Source organism: Hordeum vulgare, chromosome 3H, assembly GCF_904849725.1.
Source record: "Hordeum vulgare subsp. vulgare chromosome 3H, MorexV3_pseudomolecules_assembly, whole genome shotgun sequence".
NCBI lineage: Eukaryota > Viridiplantae > Streptophyta > Magnoliopsida > Poales > Poaceae > Hordeum > Hordeum vulgare.
This window is the reverse complement of record NC_058520.1, coordinates 318620790-318642844: the sequence shown is the minus strand read 5'-3', so window position 1 is coordinate 318642844 and position 22055 is coordinate 318620790.

Genomic DNA, 22055 nt, shown 5'->3' with positions numbered 1-22055 from the left:
ACTCCTCATACTATGGTCATCTCCGGGAGTGGTTCCGGCTATTGTCACTCCGGGGTTGCCGGGTCATAACACATAGTAGGTGACTGCAACTTGCAAATTAGGATCTAAAACACACATATATTGGCGACAACATAAATGGTTCAGATATGAAATCATGGCACTCGGGCCCTAGTGACAAGAATTAAGCATAGCCAAGTAGTAGCAACATCAATCTAGAACATAGTGGATACTAGGGATCAATCCCCGTCAAAAACTAACTTGATTACATGATAGATCTCATCCAACTCATCACCGTCCAGCAAGCCTACGATGAGATTACTCACGAACAATGAAGAGCATCATGGAATTGTCGATGGAGAAAGGTTGATGATGACGATGGCGACGATTTCCCCTCTCCGGAGCTCGAAACGGACTTGAGATATTCCCTCCGGATGAAGAACAGGATGTGGCGGAGCCTCCGTATCACAAAATGCGATGAAAGCTTCTCTATGATTTTTTTCGGGTGAGACAGAGGATATAGAGCTGAGTTTGGGGGTGGTGGAGCCACGTGGGCCCAACAAGCCCTCACGGCGTGGCCGGGGGGGGGGGGGGGGGTGGCCGCGGCCTCTGGGCTTGTGGCCCACTGGTCCACCTCCTCCGGTGGATCTTTGCGCATGTATTTTTTCTTATATTCTGGAAAAAATCTCTGTAAATTTTTAGGACATTCTGACAACTTCTATTTTTGCAGAAAAACAACACCATGGCAATTCTGCTGAAAACGGCGTCAGTCCGGGTTAGTTCCATTCAAATCATGCAAATTAGAGTACAAAACAAGGGCAAAAGAGTTCGGAAAAGTAGATACGACGGAGACGTATCAGCAGGTACCAAGTATTATAAAAGAGTTGAATCAATTTATGAACTTCAATTCTATGGTGAAAACCCATGGAACGTCGTAGTCTTCAAATGTTATTGGTTTCACACGAAGGAGACTAGAAGGACTCATCAACATATAGGGCTAGTTGAAATCAATCAAACCACCCATTTAGATGTTCCTGATGTCTATATTACGACTCAACATGCGACCCAAGTTTTCTATCTACTGTGGGCCTGCCAAACTAATAAGAATATGAATGGTTGGAATGTTGTTTATGAAGTGCCGCCACATGCTAGACGACCTCCCCCAAATGTAGATGATTATGAACCTCACATTAACCCAGAAACGTAGGACGGAAAATTCTTCCAAGAAACACGTCTTTCCAAGAAATGTTTCAAGAATTACACTACTTCACCCCAGAACATGGAAGTAGACAGTGACAATGAATCCGGCTTCACCCGTGAGACGGAACCAGCAAAGACGGAACTAAAAGAGGTTACTGTTGTGGATGAGCTATCAATTTTTGATCGGTTATAGAAAGGCCTTCCATAGGTTGATGCGGCTGAACCCGATGAGCACATCATTCATGATGACACGTGTGATAGTGATTATGATGATGCATTTATTGATCCCGGAGCATTTATAGACGATCCAGACTATTATTGATCCGTATGCATCCGAACATAAATTATATATGTACATATTATTATTCACGTTAGGTATTCAATTTTTTCATGTTGTACAAATTTATTTTACTCTTTGTCATGGCACGTCTTTAAAGATGGCGGGCGCGAGTCCAGATCGCTCGGTGGGTACTTCGTCGTCGGTGCCACGCGGGAGGGGTCCTTTAATTCCACCCCTATCTCTCCATAGAGTGTTGGTAGATAGTCTAGGGACACCCGTGGGTGCCTCTTCGTCCGCGTAATTGCCCACCGGGAGAGGTGGTCGGGGTGGGAAGAAGGCGAAGGGTACACCACGTGGTCGCGGGAGAGTTAGGCGGACTTCTACGCCATCCTTGCCGCCACCCCCATGTCATTCACCCGAGCACAGGACTACTAGGGTAGAACTGTTTGAGGTGGAGGCTATGGGGACTCCGGACCAGGAGCCTTGCTCGGCGGGCCTTCGGCCCATGAGACTCCGGTTCCACAGGCTTTGGGCCACGAGACTCTTGTACCAGGGGCTACGTCCCAGGAGACTCCCGTCCCACATGCTTTGGCCAACATGGAGACATCTGGATGGGGTACCTAGCTGGATCTGACCTAGGGGCCCTGTGGCCATGTAGATAGTGGTGGGGATGAGTGTACTGAAAGTGAGGGCGAGGTGGTTGAGGGGGTTACTGTGTACCAACGTGGTAGTACATGTGTCTCGGCCGTGCTGGCAACCCACGAGCAGAGGCCGGTGATTAGGCCTGAAGGGGAGAAGTAAGTGCATTTTCTCTTTTTGTACCTTTTTGTCTGATTTCGGGCTCCGCAAAACCTCTAAGATTCGAACTGAGGGGCGCACGCGAAGGCCATTCAACAGATTCGGTTTACCAGGCTTGTTAATCGTTGGGCAAGACTAAGGTGAGGGGAGCACATAACACAACAATTTACCCAGGTTCGGGCCGCCGCGAGGCTTAAAACCCTATTCCTTCTTTTGGTGGATTGCCTCTCACGGGGGTTGGTGGATGAACTAGTACAATGCTCTTTAGCCTCCGGAGGCCAAGTGTCTATGCGTATTGCTCTGGGGTTTGAATGATCCGATCCCCTTTCCCAGTATCCTACCCTCTCTATTTATAGCGGAGGCCTGGGTCCTCTTCCCTTATCATTGGCGGGAAGGGATTCCACAGTGGCCAATTTCGGTGGGAGACAAGAGAACATGCTTCCCCTATCAAAAGTGGTCTTCGCCTGCAATGTAATTGTCCACGCCATCAGAGGCGGGCCCGAGGATGATGTTTTCCCTACTGGCGGGCAGGGGCGGCTTCGTTGCACTAGAAGGGAAACCTTTGGAACCCATGTACGCTCCCGTCTCCTTTGCACCACAGGGGAAATTGCCCCGCTCTGCCATCTGCTACTCGCTTGTCCTTTCCTGGCATCACCTTTCATTCATGAGGCTGGGCCTTGCCTTGGAATGTCCACCTCTTGCCGGGCTCCTGAAGAGGCCTCCTGTGGGTCTTGATGTTGTCCCTCCTCTTAAGTCCTAGCCCCTCAGGAGGGCCTTGTCAAGCCTGCCGATGCTTGGTCGATGGAGTGGGCCAGCCCTGGGCCGCAGACAGGCAAGTCTGGGTACCCCCATTCCCAGAACGCCGACACTTTTGCCTTCAAGTTTCTTTAAAATCTAATGCATTGACCTTATCATACTAAAGGGGTTGGCATCACCCCCTTGGAGTCCGCAAGCCAAACACCATCCTTGGTGTGCTTTGTCGACAAAATCTCCCTGGGTTTGTCACGTTGCCCGGTGAGGCTGAGGTTCCTACACTGGCATTTAGCCGGAAGCACTACAAGGCTGCCCAGGCCCCGCTGGAGGAGATGATCGATGGTGTCTTATTACAATGTAAAATTAACAATATAGCTAGTTATTATGCTAATCAGTGTTGCCTTGTTTGATTGGAGACCTTCTACACATGTGAGGAGGGATATGAGGAGGCGGCATCAAAGGTCCTCTAGGCCGAGTGCAAGTGTCTATTACAAAACTTATGCCACGAGGCTCAGTCGCAGGCTGTTCGAGACTACTATGCATCGCGTAGTATTAAGAAGGACAAGTCGGAGTGCTACAGAAAGTATCTGAAGAAGGAGAAGTACATGAAAGTAATTACCTATTCTTAAGGTCTTGTACTTAGTTTTCTAGATTTGATTCGTAGGCGTAGTGCTCAAATTTCTCTTTACTAACTTATAGGTGCCCCAATATGGTGTGCATATAAGATGGAATGTTGGGAGGCGTTGGTGGATGAGTGGTGCACAAGCCAATGGTGAACCATCCACAACAATGCAAAGGACCGGCATGCCCAAATGGTTGGTGTGCCACACCATCAAGGCAACACCAACTTATTTTAGTTTGGACGGAACTGGGTATGTGGTTTGCTTCATGGTTCAGGAAATTTATTCTTCATGCTAGCTTGAGCCCTTTACTAATACTTTGTTCTCTATTTTAGCCGCATCACAATAACACGGAGGTGACAGAGGTGTACGACCTCTATGGCATGGCCCATACTACCTCCTACAAGAAGGTCAAGGCATTCTCTGAGTCTGACCTCGATTATCGAGAGAAGTTCACCAACATCTCCTCCCACAAAAATCTCATGAGATACAAGTAGGAGGGGAAGGCGAGGAAAGGGGACGACTTTAACCAATGTGAGGAACCTTTGGATTCAGAGCTGGTGATGATATCTGGTGGCGGGGGGCCCCATGGCTCGACATCCATTGGAGATGGGCTGATATGTTGTCCTCTCACTCTCCCGGAGATCAAGGCACGCTAGACAAGCTCTTGTCCTGAGATAAGGCCTGGTCGACGGCCAGTTATATGGACTCAGAAAACTTTCGTCCATTACATTGTGAGTGTGGCCATCGATTGTTACAATGCTAATGATGAGTGGTGTTGCAGGCTGCTCTTCATAGAGAGAGAGAGAGAGGGATAACCCAGGCTGTTATTCAGGAGCTTCTGTAAGACAGGGACCGGCTGGCGGCGGAGACGGCTCGGGCTACGGAGGAGAAGATGACTCGGTTCTTGGAGGAGGAGAGGGCGGGGAATGAGGCGTCTCACCTGGCCACGTACGAGATCCTTGTGGTAAGTTTCTTTTTCACATTATCCAAATCATGCATGTAATGTCCGTTTCATTACTAACCAATATGACTGACTCTTCAAAACCAAATATGCACTCTATGTGCAAGAAGACCGGTCAGACCCCTCCGCCGATGCTAGACATTTCTGTGGTTGGAACGGTGAGTTTCATTTAAATGGTCATTACTTAGTTGTATTAACATTTGAGTGTTATCATGCTAAGAAGACATTGCAAAATATCTTTGGTGCAGAATAACTCCCGAGCCGAATCGCACAACCCTTCTCCAGGGCGACCTTCTCTAGGTGCACCCACCTCGAGCAACCCCGGTGATTCACATCCTTGATGAGAACGATGATGTCGGCGTCAAAACCGGTAGATCTCGGGTAGGGGGGTCCCGAACAGTAGACCTGGGATCGATGGGTTGCAGGAGCTAAGGGGAGACAGTATTTACCACGTTCGAGCCCTCTCGGGAAGGTAAAACGCTACATCCTCCATGACTATATTTACGAGGAATGATGGTTAGAGAATTGATCTACCTCAAGCTCGTATGAGCTAAAACCCTAGATGAGATAACTAGCATATATGCATATGAACCACTAGTTTATATAGACACCACGGTTCCTGGGGTTACATGTCACCGGCCTTAGTCAGGGATAGATGGGTCGAACTGGTCCTCAGAAGTGACTTGGAGTTCACGTCTAGTCTTAATAGCTTTCCGTCTCGATTACGAAGTTGTAAGACAATTTGGTCTTCAATGATGCATCCCATTTGGTCGGCCCATAGGGGCTAGCTCGACCGCCCGAGGGCCCCTTCATTCATAACTCCCTAGTAGCCCCCGAACAGGCCTTCAACGCTGATGTGTACGGTCTTCGGCAGTTGGACACTTTGAATAACCGGCTTGCACGTCGAGTTCCTCTTATGTTCGGCTGACATCGATTTAGTCGCTCGGGTGACATCACGTTCTCCAAACACGCGTTATTAAATCTAAAGTTTTAAAATCCCAACAGTGAACTGTCCCTGATCTAACAATTCTTTTCACGAAAAGTAGCGATAACTAATAATGAGAAAAACTCGAATCACGGCCCGAAGCAACTTTCCCCCGGGCACGTTCTATCCACAAAGAGATCATGTCATGCATTTAAGGGGATTTGAATAACGACCAGGGCCAACCCACGCATGCTCAACAATGCGGTCGCTTCAGGAAGTGGCGGAGCCAATGGCGCAGTAAGAGAAAACCCTTGGTTTTACGACCTCCTATAAAAATAAAAAAAGATCCAAAGCTCACCACACGCATTCCAAACTCGACCACCCCTCCTTCCAAGCTCGAGCGACCAAATCCGTTTCATATCTAACCATTTCCAACCGCCCCCTTTTTTAAGCTCAGCCATGGCCGACCCGGGCTCTTAGGGGAAGTGGGAGATCTCATGTGCTGTGACGGGGCATCCAGGAGTTGAAGTGTTGTCGCTACCATGCGATAGATATTGCCCATCGAGCACGAGAAAAGGGACAAGCGGTACCTAAACCAACGTCTTGTGCGCGGGTGGTGTTCGTCCCCCACTTTCCTCGGGGACTGGGCTTCTCGCTTCACCCCTTCGTCAGGAGTTTGATGTTTTATTACGCGTTAAATATCCACAATCTTCCCCCAAATACTAATATGCATGTTTCCACCTTCATCATTGTTTGTGAGGCCTTCCTACAGGTTCATCTGCACTTTGGTCTTTGGCTGGAAGTCTTGAACGTGAAGACGAAGTCGGTTAGCAGTCAGCATGCCGACAGTGGTGGGGCTGTGATAAGAAAGATTTGTCGTGTGGTGTGGCCGGAGGGCATCCTGATCGACACCATCAAGGGCTGGCAGAAGGAGTGGTTCTACATCATGGGGCCATGGAAACCAAACTGGGCAAATGCCCAAGGAATTCAAATCTGGACCCCTGGTGAGGCTATCCTCATTGGTTAAGAAGGGCCTGGACTCGGAGTCGGCTTCGGATGTGAATCTACTGCAAAAGTGCATCAGGAAGATGGTGGCGACAAACATCCAGCTGACCGGCGTAGTCCAGGTCATGATCCATCACCCCATCCTACCCTGCCAGCGCCAGGACAACCCGATATGGTCTTACAAGCCCAACGACCCCTGGGTGGTGCAGGAGTTCTACCGCACCACCCATGAGAACTTATGGCAGATACTCCTCAAGCCGCAGCACGAGTGGCAGACCGAGGATGAAGACCCCGACTTGGTTGCTGAGATCCCCCCTTTGGAGATACGCCTCACCTCATATATTTACTTGAAGTTCTCATCTTATCGAAGGCCTTACTATCTCTCCTTCCTTGCAGGATTGCCTTTCCCTAGCCAAGGACATAGATGGCCCAGATCCCCTGCCCGAGGAACCCCGGTCTCCTTTGCTGAGCCTGATGCTGGTGATGGGGCCGTATAGGGCACCTGAAAATAAGAAGAACGAGACCCGCGGGGGTCTCCATTCGAGGGGCCCTTCGGATACCAAATCCGGGGACACACATGCCTCCTGCACTCACGAGGGGGAGGATGCAGAAGACGAGGAAGAAAAGGATTCTCTCCAGGCGAGGCACATGGAGGCGCCAGAGGGGTCCGAGGAGGGGCTACCTCCTTGGGCTCCGAAGAGACCTTGCAAGAGCAAGGTTGACCTGCTCGGTGTTGGCCCAGATTCTTATGACGAGCTTAGAGCCTTCAAGGCAGTTCCTCGCCGAACCCCTTTGGTCAAGCCCCCGGCTCAAATGTACGGAATCCCATTCTCTATTTAGCTGAATTAAATAGGATTTCTATTAATAATGAACAATGAGTTGTTCTTGTCACAGCCCTATCCAAGACCTATCAATGGAGGAGGTCTTAGAGGGGTGTCGGGGTTCGCTGCTTGCCGAGCTGGCGGAGAGCGGGAATGAGTCCCACAATACCCCTATTCGGGCCTCGGATGAGGCGGCCAAGGTGATGTCCCATCAGGCACCGCCGGCCATCATTGAGGTGGTGATGGACGAGGTGGGTACATGGAACAACTAGGAACGGAAGGTCCCAACCGAAGTTGAAACACCAGCCTTCCAAGACTCGGGGGTCCTAGCAGAGGTCCATGCCTTGCTCACACGGGCCCAGGAGATGGGTTCCCTCAGCGCAATTGGAGAGAGGAGAAGGCTTCGGGGAGCCCTGATTTTCTGGTGTCTTCAGTGCCGCCTCCAGCCCCACCCGTAGCACAACAGGCTATGGATGGGTTCCCGGCCATGATGGAGGATTCCTTGACTGGCTCGTTCATTGCCGAAGAACATCCCACCCTAATGGATGCGGTTTTGTAGAGTATTTAGTCCGTTAACAACGGACTGAACGAAGCCTTGGCTTGCTGGCAGGTTTTAAGGTAAGCCATGTAAATTTTTAAGTTTTATTTATAAGGTTTTTTATGCCTTTGTGGGTATAACAGCCCCTGAGCCATGGGTAAGTTTGACAAGCACATCCGTGGTTCAAAATAACTCTTAGGCATAAAAAAAATTCAGAAACTTTTCGACTATAACGGCTTGCTGGAATAATTCCGAGCAAAGGGTCTTGCATGCCAATATTTCAGAGTGTTCTAAACTTTCTAATTCTCTAGTGCAAGCCCCATCCTCCGCTGTTGATGCCAACACTCTGGAAATAGCTGAGCTGAACCTGAAACTGAAGGTTTCTGACGAAGAACTCAGCCGCGTGAATGGACGGCTCGATGAAAGGCAGGGTAAATTTGAAGAAGTGTTGTAAAAATTATTGCTTCCCTTAGTAAAGAATGATTTTCCTGATTTTTAATATATGACCTCGTGATATCGATTTGCTCAGCAGTCCACGTCAAAGAGTTCAAAAAACTATAGTCTAAACTGGAGCAGGCCAAGAAGGATACCTGCTACTCACAAGGTGGGGGTGAACAGTTAGCTCCCGAGATGAGCTCCCTCAAGGTCGATAGTAGCAAGCATGAGGCCATGGTGATGGAGATTCAACAAGAGCTGCAGGAGGATAGATCTAAGTGTGAGGCCTTGGAGCAGAAATCTCGGGAGAAAATGACCGAGCTCTCCAAGTTGTCCACCGAGCTCAAATGACAATGGCTGGACCGAAGGTTCTCCGAAGAAGTGGTGCGCCAGGCCAAGCTGATTGCAAAGGGTAAGGCATACTTATTGCAATGTGCCTTTGGTGGAAACAAATATGCCTTTCTTACGCAGATATGGCATTCCTCAGGCGCCTTCACGGTCTTCCGGCAGAGTGTGGCGGAAGCAACCAACCATTACTCGGCCCATGACGGGGATGTTGAGCAGAGGCTATTCTGGACTTAGTTTGGGACTCCTAATCCTAACCCAGTCTAAGCTATGAGATGGAACAGCTCATGAAGTTGCATAGGATGGCGGAGCCGACCATGAAGGATCTCTGCGTCCACCTATGGCCTACCGAGCCTTTGTCGAGCAACCACTTCAGCTTAGTGTAGAAGCTGGTTGATGTCGTGCCACGGATCGAGGTCCTGAGCCATTCTGTCTGCATAAAAGGAGCTCAGATGGTCTTTGCAAGGACCATGGTGCATTTTTCGGGGGTGAAGCCCCTAACAATGGCAACCACACCTCCGCCTGTCGAGAAGGATAACTGACGTACCGAGATGTATTTTCCCTCTGCGATGGAGGGTGGTCGGGTAATAGAATCTCAGTGCTCAAAAGATGTATTCTTTTAGTGAATGTACTGTCATGTGCCTCCGAACAATGTATATTTATAATGCTAGTCTTTGAATGGGATGCACTTGTGTATTATTTTGACTCCTCTATTTTGGCCGTTTAATCTGAAAGTTACCAGTCGTCCACCTCAGCCCCCAGGTACAGGCTACTCGGGCTTTTTAATCATCTGCAGTATTACCCTTAGTCGATGTGTCGATGCCCAAAGGTGGTAGTGTGTGACGGAAGCCAGGCAATCAGACATGTGGCTTTATCGCTTTCACTTAGCCTTAAGAGATTTAATTCGGGGTCTGATCGGGAGCCCCCAACTTTTTTGGTAATTGGATAAGCCGAATTTCGAAATATCTACCATAGGGTGCACAATGGTGCGAACCCCCAATATAACACGAAATTACCTCCAACAGTTTTTGTTTTTTGAGCTCGGGTTGGAGACCAGTTCTCACTTATTATGACGAACAGTTTTCGGCTTTCTCCACTAAGGTATTTTTAGCCAGACTAGCTGGTAATACGATCGCAGTGGTTCTCCATTTACCCCTTAGCCGAACTATAGGAATGTAACGAGTTAATGACAGGAGCAGGGCAACCCAACTATAGACCCAAGACATAATCGGGAACCGACAATATAACGCAAAACCCGAGGGACCGGACACTTAAGATGCAATGATGGTATAGTGCTCGGGGTGGCATTACCATCCAAGACCCCGGTCTATTGGCCTATAGCACTTTGGCATGTGTAGAAATAAACTTGACCTGTCAGCATTGATGAGTATGAAACATGTGCATACAAAAATACTAAAGGTTTCTAAGTAATGTGTGCGAGGAATTTTATAACTCGTGGCACCAAGGCAGCTGTTACAGGTAACTATCGTTTGAGATACAAGTTTTTAAAGCAACTTTTTCCCAATGGACTTCCATGGGCCACTTGATGGCCGCCGTATTTTCGGTTGTACTATATTTATTACCCTTGCTAGAGGTGGGAGTACTGTCCTTTGAAGGAATATTCTTTTAGCAGGCGGACCTTGAGTAGAGGGTCTTGACAAGGTGCTGATGAATCGGAGAAGCTTGACGTACAAGGGTTCTTCACGATACCGTGCTCTTTGTTTGTAGAGGTGTTTTGGACCATGGCTCGGTTAAATCTATCACGTGATCACTGGCAGGTGGATCCCACGGTTGCCCATGGAATTTTAAGGAGGAAACTGTGTCTACGAGGGACATACTCTGAATGTGTTCGGGCCGTGCTGTGGCAGGTGTATCCCTACTTACTCTAAGCCGAATACGTCTCTGGTAGATCTAATTCAGCTTGGGCTCACTTGCCTTCCTTCCGCGCCTGGATTGCCGGCCTGTGCCTTGATGTTTCGCTGTCATGTTTGCACTCAACTGCCAGTGTGGCCGTGTGTTCCTTGGCGTGGAGAGAACGCTTTGTATTGCGTCTGGAAATGATGACTCCCATGGGTCCGGGAATTTTGAGCTTCATGTCGGCGTAGTGGGGCGAAAGCTGTGCGGTCGAGCAGTGTGTGGTATCCGCTGCGAAAGAGGACGATGTCTAATATCAAGTCTTCGATGCAGAAGATGTCGAGTGAGACGAACACAACCTCTAGTGTTACCGTACCACAGTAGCGGGCTTAGACGCCTAGAATCGCTCCTTAAAGGTAGTAAGACTTGGTTTGATTCTTGTTGGGTCAATGCCCATCTTTTTCACCATATCTGAATAAATCAGATTAAGGCTACTTCGTCCGTCCACGAGGACTCTAGTGAGCTGGTACCCATCTACAATGGTATCTAGGACGAGGACGGTCGACCATCCATGAATGATACTTCTCGAATGATCCCGGCGATCGAAAGTCATCGGGCAGGCCGACCATGGATTACATTTCGGTGCTCCAAGGACTACGGTGTATACCTCCCGAAGGACCCGCTTCCTCTCCTTTTTGGCTATATGGTTGACATAGATCATGTTCATAGTTTTGACCTTCACGAAGGAACTGTTTTTGGCCCCCATTGTTCCGGCCACGGGGCTCCTCGTCGTCTTGACTTCATCGGCACCTATTCTGCTCGTCGACGGCCAGTTTTCCAGGCTATTTGAACAACCAACAAATACAGTTGATGTTGGTGGCAGGCTTCTCTTGGGTTCCATGGATCTGGCAGGGACGTTCCATGATTTTCTCCCACGGGGTCGGTCCGTCCCTGTTCCCTTTGAAGGGTTTCTTCTGTTGTCCAGGTTTTTAACTATCGAATCCATCATTTATTGGTGTGTCCTTGGCATCACCATTACGGTGGCGGTGTTTGTTATTGTTTTTTCTTAGCTTGCGGTTTCCATCCTGAAGTTTAGAGGTTCCGGGGTCGCTCGCATTATGGTAGCACCGAGCTAGCCAATTTTCTTCGCCCCCGCAAAAGCGCGTCATGACGGAAGTAAGAGCGGACATTGTTCTCGGCATGTGCTGGCCGAACTGTGTGGCCAGTCGTTCGTCCAGGATGTTGTGCCTAAAAGAGGCTATTGCTTTAGCATTCGGACAGTTGACAATTTGATTCCTCTTAGTGAGGAACCAATTCCAGAACTCTCCAGCCGATTCACCCGCCTTTTCAATGATGTTTCTTTGGAAGGAAGAATCCGGCGGCCGGACATAGGTTCCCTGAAAGTTAGATAGGAATGCCTCCTCGAGTTCTTCCGAGCTTCCAATGGAGTCTTCGGGCAGGCTGTTTAGCTAGTGTCGTTCTGGTCATTTGAGTTTTAGGGGTAAATATTTTATGGCATGGATATCGTCTGCTCTGGCCATATGGATGTGGAGAAGGAAATCTTCTATCCACATGCCAGGGTCTGTCGTTCCTCGTATTGCTCTATGCTTACGACTTTAAACCCTTCCGAGAATCGGTGTTGCATGACCTCATCTGTGAAACACCATGGGTGAGCGGCGCCTCTGATCCGGGCTATGCTGTGCTGGAGAGCAGATCCAAGTTGAGCCCGGTAAGGTTCCCGACCTCTCCATTTCTAAGCGATGCGACGTGGTTTATCATCCCATCGAGTGGGGCGTACCTCGTGGATCCATAGATGGATCTATTGCATCCTGATCCAACGTATCATGGGTCAGGTATGTCCCTAGGGTGCATATGTTCCTTGCGTTTTTTGTGGGGAGGCTCGGGTCAAAACTCGTTCTCTCCAGCCGCTCGGTCGCGCCTTCGGGGCGGGCAGTTAGGCTGATCATAGTCCGTGCACCGAGGGGCCTCATGTTGTGGGGCCTCGTCGTCGAATTGAGGGATTAGGTGTCGGCGCGAGTAGGTTTTCTTTTGATCCGGCAACTCTGTGTTGTATCCTTCTTCGGCAGCCAGGATTTTTTTCCACCTGCTATTAATTGTGTCATATTCGGTCTGGAGGTGATGTTGCTTTGCTTTTAGGCACTGAGCGGTGGATATAAGCTGCTACCGGAACTTCTCCTGGCCTTTGGGTTCTTCAGGGCTTACGACGTCTTTGGTTTCAAGGCCGTCTTCGTCATCCATGAGGAGGTAATCGTCGTCGCCCGAATTGTTGAGGTCGTCGAGGTCGGCATTGGCCGGTTACTCTTGTTGTTTCTCGGGAGCTTCTGGGTTGCCTTAGTCCTCTGGGGTTATGTTTTCCCCTCTAGCTTGTGCGGAGCCCCTCCCCTTATTTGCCTTGGCACGCTTACACGGTTTTCGTTTTTTAGGGTTCCTACATGGGGTTATCGCCATTTTGCTTGGGTGTGACGTCGCCCATGTCATGGGGCATGTTTACCATGTAAACGTCGCAGGTGGACGTTGTGGGCCACTCCCTAGTGTTTGCGGGGGTGGGGTAGTAGGCCTCATAGTTCATGTACTCGAGCTCTTCAGAGGCATAGTCCAATGCGTCGGTTAAGTATTCGTCAGTGGCTATTAAATGGCTGGTGGGTGGGCCGTGAAAGTCCTCATAATCCACCTCTGAGCCGATCTTTTTGCACAGGTCAGGCTCCGGTTATATGAGATTTCAAGTGACTGGATCTGGTCGAGCGTCTCGTTTAACTTCGAGAGGTTGTCCTGATCAATCATTTTAAGATTTTTAGAGTTGACCTCTGTGGCTTCCACAAGGGATTTAAGTTCGGCGATGGCCGTAATCTGTTGTCCAGTCCTAATGGCGGGTCCGAGCTCAATGCTAATTCTTCAATGAAGAGGGGACCGAGGCCATGGTTGGACAAGGGACCCGATGTCAAGGCTTCAGGATTTTGAGTTTCATCGGCACAGGACGTGACCTCGGCGGGGAACAGATTGCCCCATGAGTCGACAGAGAATTCAAAGTCTTCAAAACTAATTTGCTGAACGGGGACAAATCCTCTGATCTGTCCATGAAGGCCAATTGAGTCCGCGCGCAGCATTATGGGGACCTGTCCGGGGGCCAAGATGCCCCCGTTGCAGATTCGATCGCTGATGATCAGGCGAGACATTGATCCTTTGAGTGATCCAAAAGGGGAACTCTCAGTGAAAGCACCATTATGTGCGTCAAAACCGGTAGATCTTGGATAGGGATCCGGAATAGTCGACCTGGGATCGATGGGTTGCAGGAGAGAAGGGGAGATAATATTTAACCAGGTTTGGGCCTCCTAAGGAGGTAAAACCATATGTCATGCTTGATTATATTGATGGGGAACGATGGTTATAGAGTTGATCTACCTCGATATCGTATGAGCTAAAACCCTAGATGAGGTAACCTACCTACATGCATAAGAACCTCCGGTTTATATAGACACCAGGGTTCCTAGTGTTACATGTCACTGACCTTAGTCGAGGATAGATGGGCTGAATTGGTCCTCACGACTTGGAGTGCACGTCTAATCTTCGGAGCTTTCCATCTCGATTACGAAGTTGTCACACAATCCGGTCTTCAATGATGACCATAAGTTTTCTCTAGTGTTCTGCTTAACAAATGCATAATTAGCTTCGTACATGCTAGTTAGCCCTGTTATGCCACATACTTATCTTATTTCCCCCAAGGAAGACATACTTAGCTAATTACCCTCAAAATGACATAATTAGCTTATTTAGTTCATTTACGACATAATTAGCTTATTTAGGTCAGAAATAGCATTAGAACCTTGGTTAGTTCGTCAATGTCATATACTTAGCTTATCTTCCTCCAACCTAAGATAATAACATCAAAATAAGATAAGTATTGTAATCATCTTCTCCTTGTTCTTCTTCTCCTTCTTCTTCTCCTTATTCCTATCCTTCTTGTTCTTCTTCTCCTCCTCCTTCTTCTTCTCCATCTCCTCCTTCTTCTTCATCTTGTTCTCATTCTTCTTCTTCTTGTTCTTCTTCTTGTTCTTCTTCTTCTTCTTCTCCTTCTTCTCCTTCTTCTTAATCTTCTTCTTCTTCTTATCCTTTTTCTTCTCCTCCACCTTCTTATTTTTCTCTTCCTTCTTTTTCTCCTTCTCCTCCTACTTCTTCATCTTCGTCTTCGTCTTCTCCTCCTCCTCCTCCTCCTCCTCCTCCTTCTTCTTCTTCTTCTTCTTCTTCTCCTTCTTCTTCGTCTCCTTCTTCTTATTCTTCTTCTCCTTCTTCTTCTTCTTTTTATTCTTCTTCTCCTTCTCCTTCTTCTTCTTCTTGTTAGCTAATTATCCTCCAAAATGACATAATTCGCTTACTTACTTCATTTATGACATAATTAGCTTAGTTAGGTCAGAATTAGTTTTACCTCATGAATGTCATATACTAAGCTTCTGTTCCTCCAAAATGACATAATAAGTTAAAAAATGGCATAAAAAGAAAAATAAAGAATAGAAGAAGAAAGAGGAGAAAAAGAAAGAATATAAGAAGAAGAATGAGCTTCTTCTTTCTTTCTTCTTATTATTTTCCTTCCCTTTCTTCTTCTTCTTTTTCCTCCTCTTCTTCTTCTAGTCTTCTTCTTGTTCTTCTCCTTCTAAGTTTCTTATTACCATTTTGCAGATTTGGTTCACTTCATGGAAGGTGGCATTAATGGGATTCTATTGTTTTCTTTTTGATTTGATTTGTACGGATAAACAGTGTGATGTTTCAAACTATGTGTATATACGGATGAACTATGTGAAATTATTTGTTGTCTTGCTCAATGTTTTCACGATGATGTTGGATACATGGCCTATGCTTATTCTTTGATGTCTCAATCTACATATGATGTTTTAAATCATATATATCATAGAAATATTCTTAAAAGGCTAGGAAATAACTGAAAACAAATAAAAAAGTGACAATAGAGGCAGTTTGCCGTCTGCCAGCTAACGGCAAAGGCCTTTGCCATCTACGAGCTGACGGCAAAGGCCTTTGCTATCTCCCACATGACGGCAAAGTCCTTTGCTATCTGCCACCAATGGCAAAGGTACCGCATAGCACCCATTTGTGCAACCTGGGAGCAGCACGGCTGGCCTATATGGTTGCTACTTCTTGAGCTTCGTTGTTTTTTCCCTTGAAGAGGAAAGGGTGATGCAGCAAAGTAGAGATAAGTATTTCCGTCAGTTTGAGAACCAAGGTATCAATCCAGTAGGAGTATCAAGATGAGGCACCAAAGCACCTGCGCAAGGACAAACAAACTTGCATCCAACGCGATAAAGGGGTTGTCGATCCCTTTACGATTACTTGCAAGGTGATATTTGATAGTGATAATAGGTAAATATAAATAAATAAATAAAAGTGCAGAAAGGTATTTTCGGTATTTTTGTATGTAGATCTGAATATATAATGTGTAAAATAGACACGGGGGCCATAGTGTTCACTAGAGGCTTCTCTCATGATAGCAAGTATTACGGTGGGTGAACGAATTACTGTTGAGCAATTGATAGAATCGTGCAAGGTCATGACAATATCTAAGGCAATGATCATACATATAGGCATCACGTCCGAGACAAGTAGACTGATACTTTTTCCATCTACTACTATTACTCCACACAACGACCGCTATCCAGCATGCATCTAGTGTATAAAGTTCATAACAAACAGAGTAACGCCTTAAGCAAGATAACATGATTTAGACGGATAAATTCATGCAATATGATATAAACCCCATCTTTTTACCCTTGATGGCAACAACATGATGCATGCCTCGCTACCCCTTCTGTCACTAGGTGAGGACACCGCACGATATGAACCCAAAACCAAGCACTTCTCCCATTGCAAGGATTATAGATCAAGTTGGCCAAACGAAACCCATAACTCGAAGAGAATTACAAGGATACGAAATCATGCATATAAGAAATCAGAGGAGACTCAAATAATATTCACAGATAATATGATCATAAATCCACAATTCATCGGATCTCCACAAACACATCGCAAAAGAAAGTTACATTGGATAGATCTCCATGAAGATCATGGAGAACTTTGTATTGAAGATCCAAGAGAGGGAAGAAGCCATCTAACTACTAGCTATGGACCCGAAGGTCTGTGGTGAACTACTCACGCATCATCGGAGAGGCAATGGTGTTAATGAAGAAGACCCCCGTGTCCGAATCTCCCTCGGGCATGGAACCAGAACGGTCCCCAGATGGGATCTCGCGGAAACAGAAGCTTGCGGCTGCGGAAAAGTATTTTCGTGGCTCTCTCTTTTGGTTTGGGGATTTTAGGGAATTTATAGGCGAAAGAGGTAGGGCAAAGGAGGCACGGGGGGCCCACGAGCCTCCTAGGCGGGCCCCTCCTGGGCGCGCCTAGGGGGCTCGTGGCCTCCTCCGTGGCCATCTGCCTTGGTTCTCAAATCTTCTGGATCCCTTCTGGATCTCCGTGGCCTAGGTTTTATTCCGTTTGGACTCTTTTTAATATTCTTACCTGAATAAGGTCAAAAACACGGAAAAAACAGAATTTGGCACTGGGCACTGAGTAAATAGGTTAGTCCCGAAAATAGCATATAAATGCATATAAAACATCCCAAGTTGATAATATAATAGCAAGGAACAATCAAAAATTATATTTACGTTGGAGACATATCAAGCATCCCCAAGCTTAACTCCTAATCATCCTCGAATAGGGAAGTGATAAGACCGAATTTTTCATGTGGAATGCTATCTAACATATTTGTTCTTTGTAACTTCTTTTTTGTGGAACGAATGTTCAGATCCATAGGATTCAAAACAATAGTTTAATATTGGCATGAAAACAATAATACTTGAAGCATACTAGCATAGTAATCATGAACTTTTGAAATAACAAGGCCAAAGAAAGTTATTCCTACAAAATCATATAGTCTGGCTATGCTCCATCATCCCCACACAACGAATTTAAATCATGCACAACCCCGGTATTGGCCAAGTAATTGTTTTCGCACTCTTACTTTCTCAAACTTTTTCAACTCCCACGCAATACATGAGCGTGAGCGATGGATATAGCACTATAGGTGAAATCGAGTGCGCTGGAGGTTGTGAGGCAAAAAGGAGGAGATGGTCACATCGACTCAGCGTATAAATGGGTTATGGAGATGCCCATCAATAGATATCAATTTTAATGAGTAGGGATTGCCATGCAACGGATGCACTAGAGCTATAAGTGTATGAAAGCTCAAAAATAAAAACTAGTGGGTGTGCACCCAACTTGCTTGCTCATGAAGACCGAGGGCAATTTTGGGGAAGCCCATCATTGGAATATACAAGCCAATTTATATAATGAAAACTCCCACTATTATATGAAAGTGACAAAACAAGAGACTCTCTATCATGAAGAACATGGTGCTATTTTGAAGCACAAGTGTGCAAAAGATAGGAGCATTGTCCCTTCTCTCTTTTTCTCTCATTTTTTTTCATTTCATTTTTTTGTGGGAATCTTTGGCCTCTTTGTTTTTATTTCCTCACATGGGACAATGATCTAATAATGATGATCATCACACTTTTATTTACTTACAACTTGATACTTAGAACAATAATGATTCTATATGAGATGCCTCCGGCAGTGTACCGGGATGTGCAACGATCTAGCTTAGCGTATGACGTTGAAACATCTCGCTAGCTATCTTACGATCATGCAATGGCAATATGAAAGTCATGGCACATGTCAAGAGATGGAACGGTGGAAGTTGCATTGCAATATATATTGGAATGGCTATGAAAATGCCATAATAGGTAGGTACGGTGGTTGTTATGAGGAAGGTATATGGTGGTTTTGTGCACCGGCGAAAGTTGTGTGGCACTAGAGAGGCTAGCAATGGTGGAAGGGTGAGAGTGCATCTATACCATGGACTGACATTAGTCATGAAGAACTCATATACTTATTGTGAAAGTTTTATTAGTAATTGAAACATAGTGCTAAACGCATACTCCTAGGGGAAGGGTTGGTAGGAGTTAACCATCGCGCGATCCCGACCGCCACACAAAGGATGAAAATCAATAAATCAAGTATGCTCCAACTTCATAACAAAGTGGTTCACCATACGTGCATGCTACGGGAATCACTAACCTTAACACAAGTATGTCTAGATTCACAACACCCTACTAACATAACTCTAATATTACCATATCCATATGTCAAAACTAATCGTGAGGAATCAAACTTATCTTACTTATCAATGCACTTGAATATGAATTTTTTTATTATATACTCTTTGGATGCCTATCATATTTAGGACTAATTTCATAACACACGCCAATTACCAAGTTACTTAGAGAGAGCGCTCTCAAAATGATATAAGTGAAGATTGAGAGTTTTTATTTCTACAAAATATGACACCGCCGTGCTCTACAAAGATTTAAGTGAAGCACTAGAGAAAAATTATCTAGCTCAAAAGATATAAGTGAAGCTCATGGGAGCAAAATTATCTATCTCAAAAGATATAAGTGAAGCACAGGCAAGCTAAATTGCCTAACTCAAAAGATATAAGTGAAGCTCATTGAGCATTCTAACAAATTCACGATGAGTGCATGTCCCTCTCAAAGGGTGTGCAGAAAGGATGATTGTGATAAAACAAAAAGCAAAGACTCCTATAATACACGACGCTCTAAGCGAAACACATATCATGTGGTAAATAAAAATATAGCTCCAAGTAACGTTACCGATGGATTGAAGACGAAAGAGGGGATGTCTTCCCGGGGCATCCCCAAGCTTAGGCTTTTTGGTGTCCTTGAATTTGACTTGGGATGACTTGGGAATCCCTAAGCTTAGTATCTTTCCACTCTTTATTATATTTTCCATAAGAACATCACCCAAAAATTTGAAAACTTCACAACACAAAACTTAAAGAGAAACTCTTGATATCATTAGCATAAGAAAACAAACCACCAACTTTTTAGGTACTGTAGTAAACTTAATTTACATTTTGATTGATTTTATATTACTGTATTCTCACTTCTCCATGGCTCATACCCCCTGATACTAACCATAGTTTAATCAAAATAAGCAATGAACACAACGAAAACAGAATCTGTCAAAAACAGAACAGTCTGTAGCAATTCCCTAAAATTTCGTATATTTCGTATACCTATGCTATCCCTAAAATTCTGAAACAATTATGAAAATTAGGGAAATTTGCATATAAATGATAAGCAAAAAGAATCAACTCAAAAGATCTGTCTGGATAGTAAATAAAAATAATGTAGTGAGCACAAAGTTTTAGTCTTTTTCAGCATGATTAAACAACTATCACCAAAACTAATCATAAAGGTTCTACTTGGCACAGACACTAATTAAAACATGAAAAACACAATCATAACAGAATCATGATGGTGTGGACTCAACCAAACAGAAATTAAAAAGCAAAAATAAATTTATTCATTGGGTTGCCTCCCAACAAGCGCTATCGTTTAACGCCCTTATTTAGGCGTAAGGCAATAGAATCAAGTATTGTCATCTTTAGTGCTCAAGCCACTCATACCATCATCATTATTAGGGAGTTCTTTAATTTTGTCCATAATTATACTCCCAGGTAGGCAACAAAGATACTCATTAGTGATGATAGGTTTTCTTAAGATATCAAGATAGGTAGGGTGAACTCTCAACATTTTAAGGTCTTCATGTCTCTTACTAGATGGTTCACCATTGTTTTTAGGAACATAAACAATCTCAGTGGCCTTATTGTGGGCAAAATTTGGAGTGTTCTAAACAGCAGCAAAAGCGGAACCCAAGTTGGTTATAACATCCTCTAGTTTGCCAATTCTAGCGCAATCATGATCTAGTTTTTCATTAACTATGGGTTCCTTCTCCTTTAAATTTTTCAAAGTCATTCCCACCTTGGATCCATATTGAGTGATTTGATTGTGGATCTTTTTATCAAAATTTTCAATGAGTTCTATCGTAGCAACTTTATTTTCAATAATATCCAGCCTACGCATCACATGTTCCAAAGTTAAAGTAGTTCCATTAACCATGAGTGGGGGTGAGCTTACCAAATTTATTAAAGCACCATAAGAATCAACGGTATGGCTACCCATGAAATTTCCGCCTACGACGGTGTCAAGAACATACCTATTCCAAGGGGAAATACCCACATAAAAATTCCGAAGGAGAACGATAGTGGATTGCTTACGAGTAGATCTATTCTGAGCATTGCAAATTCTATACCAAGCATCTTTTATGTTTTCTCCCTCATTTTTTTTAAAGTTAAGATCCTCGCTCTCGGGAGTAATGATCATAGCGATAGGACTAGCCATAAGGATAAGTAGACTAACCCACACAAGCAAACAGAAAGTAAGAGAAAGAAAGGGGGCGAACGAAAAAGGCAAAATAAAGAAAGGCAAATATTTTTGTAAATTTTGTTTTAGAAGTGGGGGAGAGGAAAACAAGAGGCAAATGGCAAATAATGTAAATGCAAGAGATGAGTTTGCGATAGGTACTTGGTAGATATGCTTCACTTGAATACTTCCCCGCAATGGCGCCAGAAATTCTTCCTGCTACTTCTTGAGCTTTCGTTGGTTTTTCCCTTGAAGAGGAAACGGTGATGCAGCAAAGTAGAGATAAGTATTTCCCTCAGTTTGAGAACCAAGGTATCAATCCAGTAGGAGTATCAAGATGAGGCACCAAGGCACCTGCGCAAAGACAAACAAACTTGCACCCAACGCGATAAAGGGGTTGTCAATCCCTTTACGGCTACTTGCAATGTGAGACCTGATAGTGATAATAGGTAAATATAAATAAATAAATAAAAGTGTTGAAAGGTATTTTCGGTATTTTTGTATGTAGATCTGAATATATAATGTCTAAAATAGACCCAGGGGCCATAGTGTTCATTAGAGGCTTCTCTCATGATAGCAAGTATTACGGTGGGTGAACGAATTACTGTCGAGCAATTGATAGAATCGCGCAAGGTCATGACGATATCTAAGGCAATGATCATACATATAGGCATCACGTCCGAGACAAGTAGACCAATACTTTCTGCATCTACTACTATTACTCCACACAACGACCGCTATCCAGCATGTATCTAGTGTATTTAGTTCATCACAAATAGAGTAACGCCTCAAGCAAGATGACATGATGTAGAGGGATAAATTCATGCAATATGATATAAACCCCATCTTTTTACCCTTGATGGGAACAACACAATACATGCCTCGCTACCCGTTCTGTCACTAGGTGGGGATAGCGCACGGTATGAACCCAAAACCAAGCACTTCTCCCATTGCAAGAATTATAGATCAAGTTGGCCAAACGAAACCCATAACTCGAAGAGAATTACAAGGATACAAAGTCATGCTTATAAGAAATTAGAGGAGACTCAAATAATATTCATAGATAATCTGATCATAAATCCACAATTCATCGGATCTCGACAAACACACCGCAAAAGAAAGTTACATCAGATAGATCTCCATGAAGATCATGGAG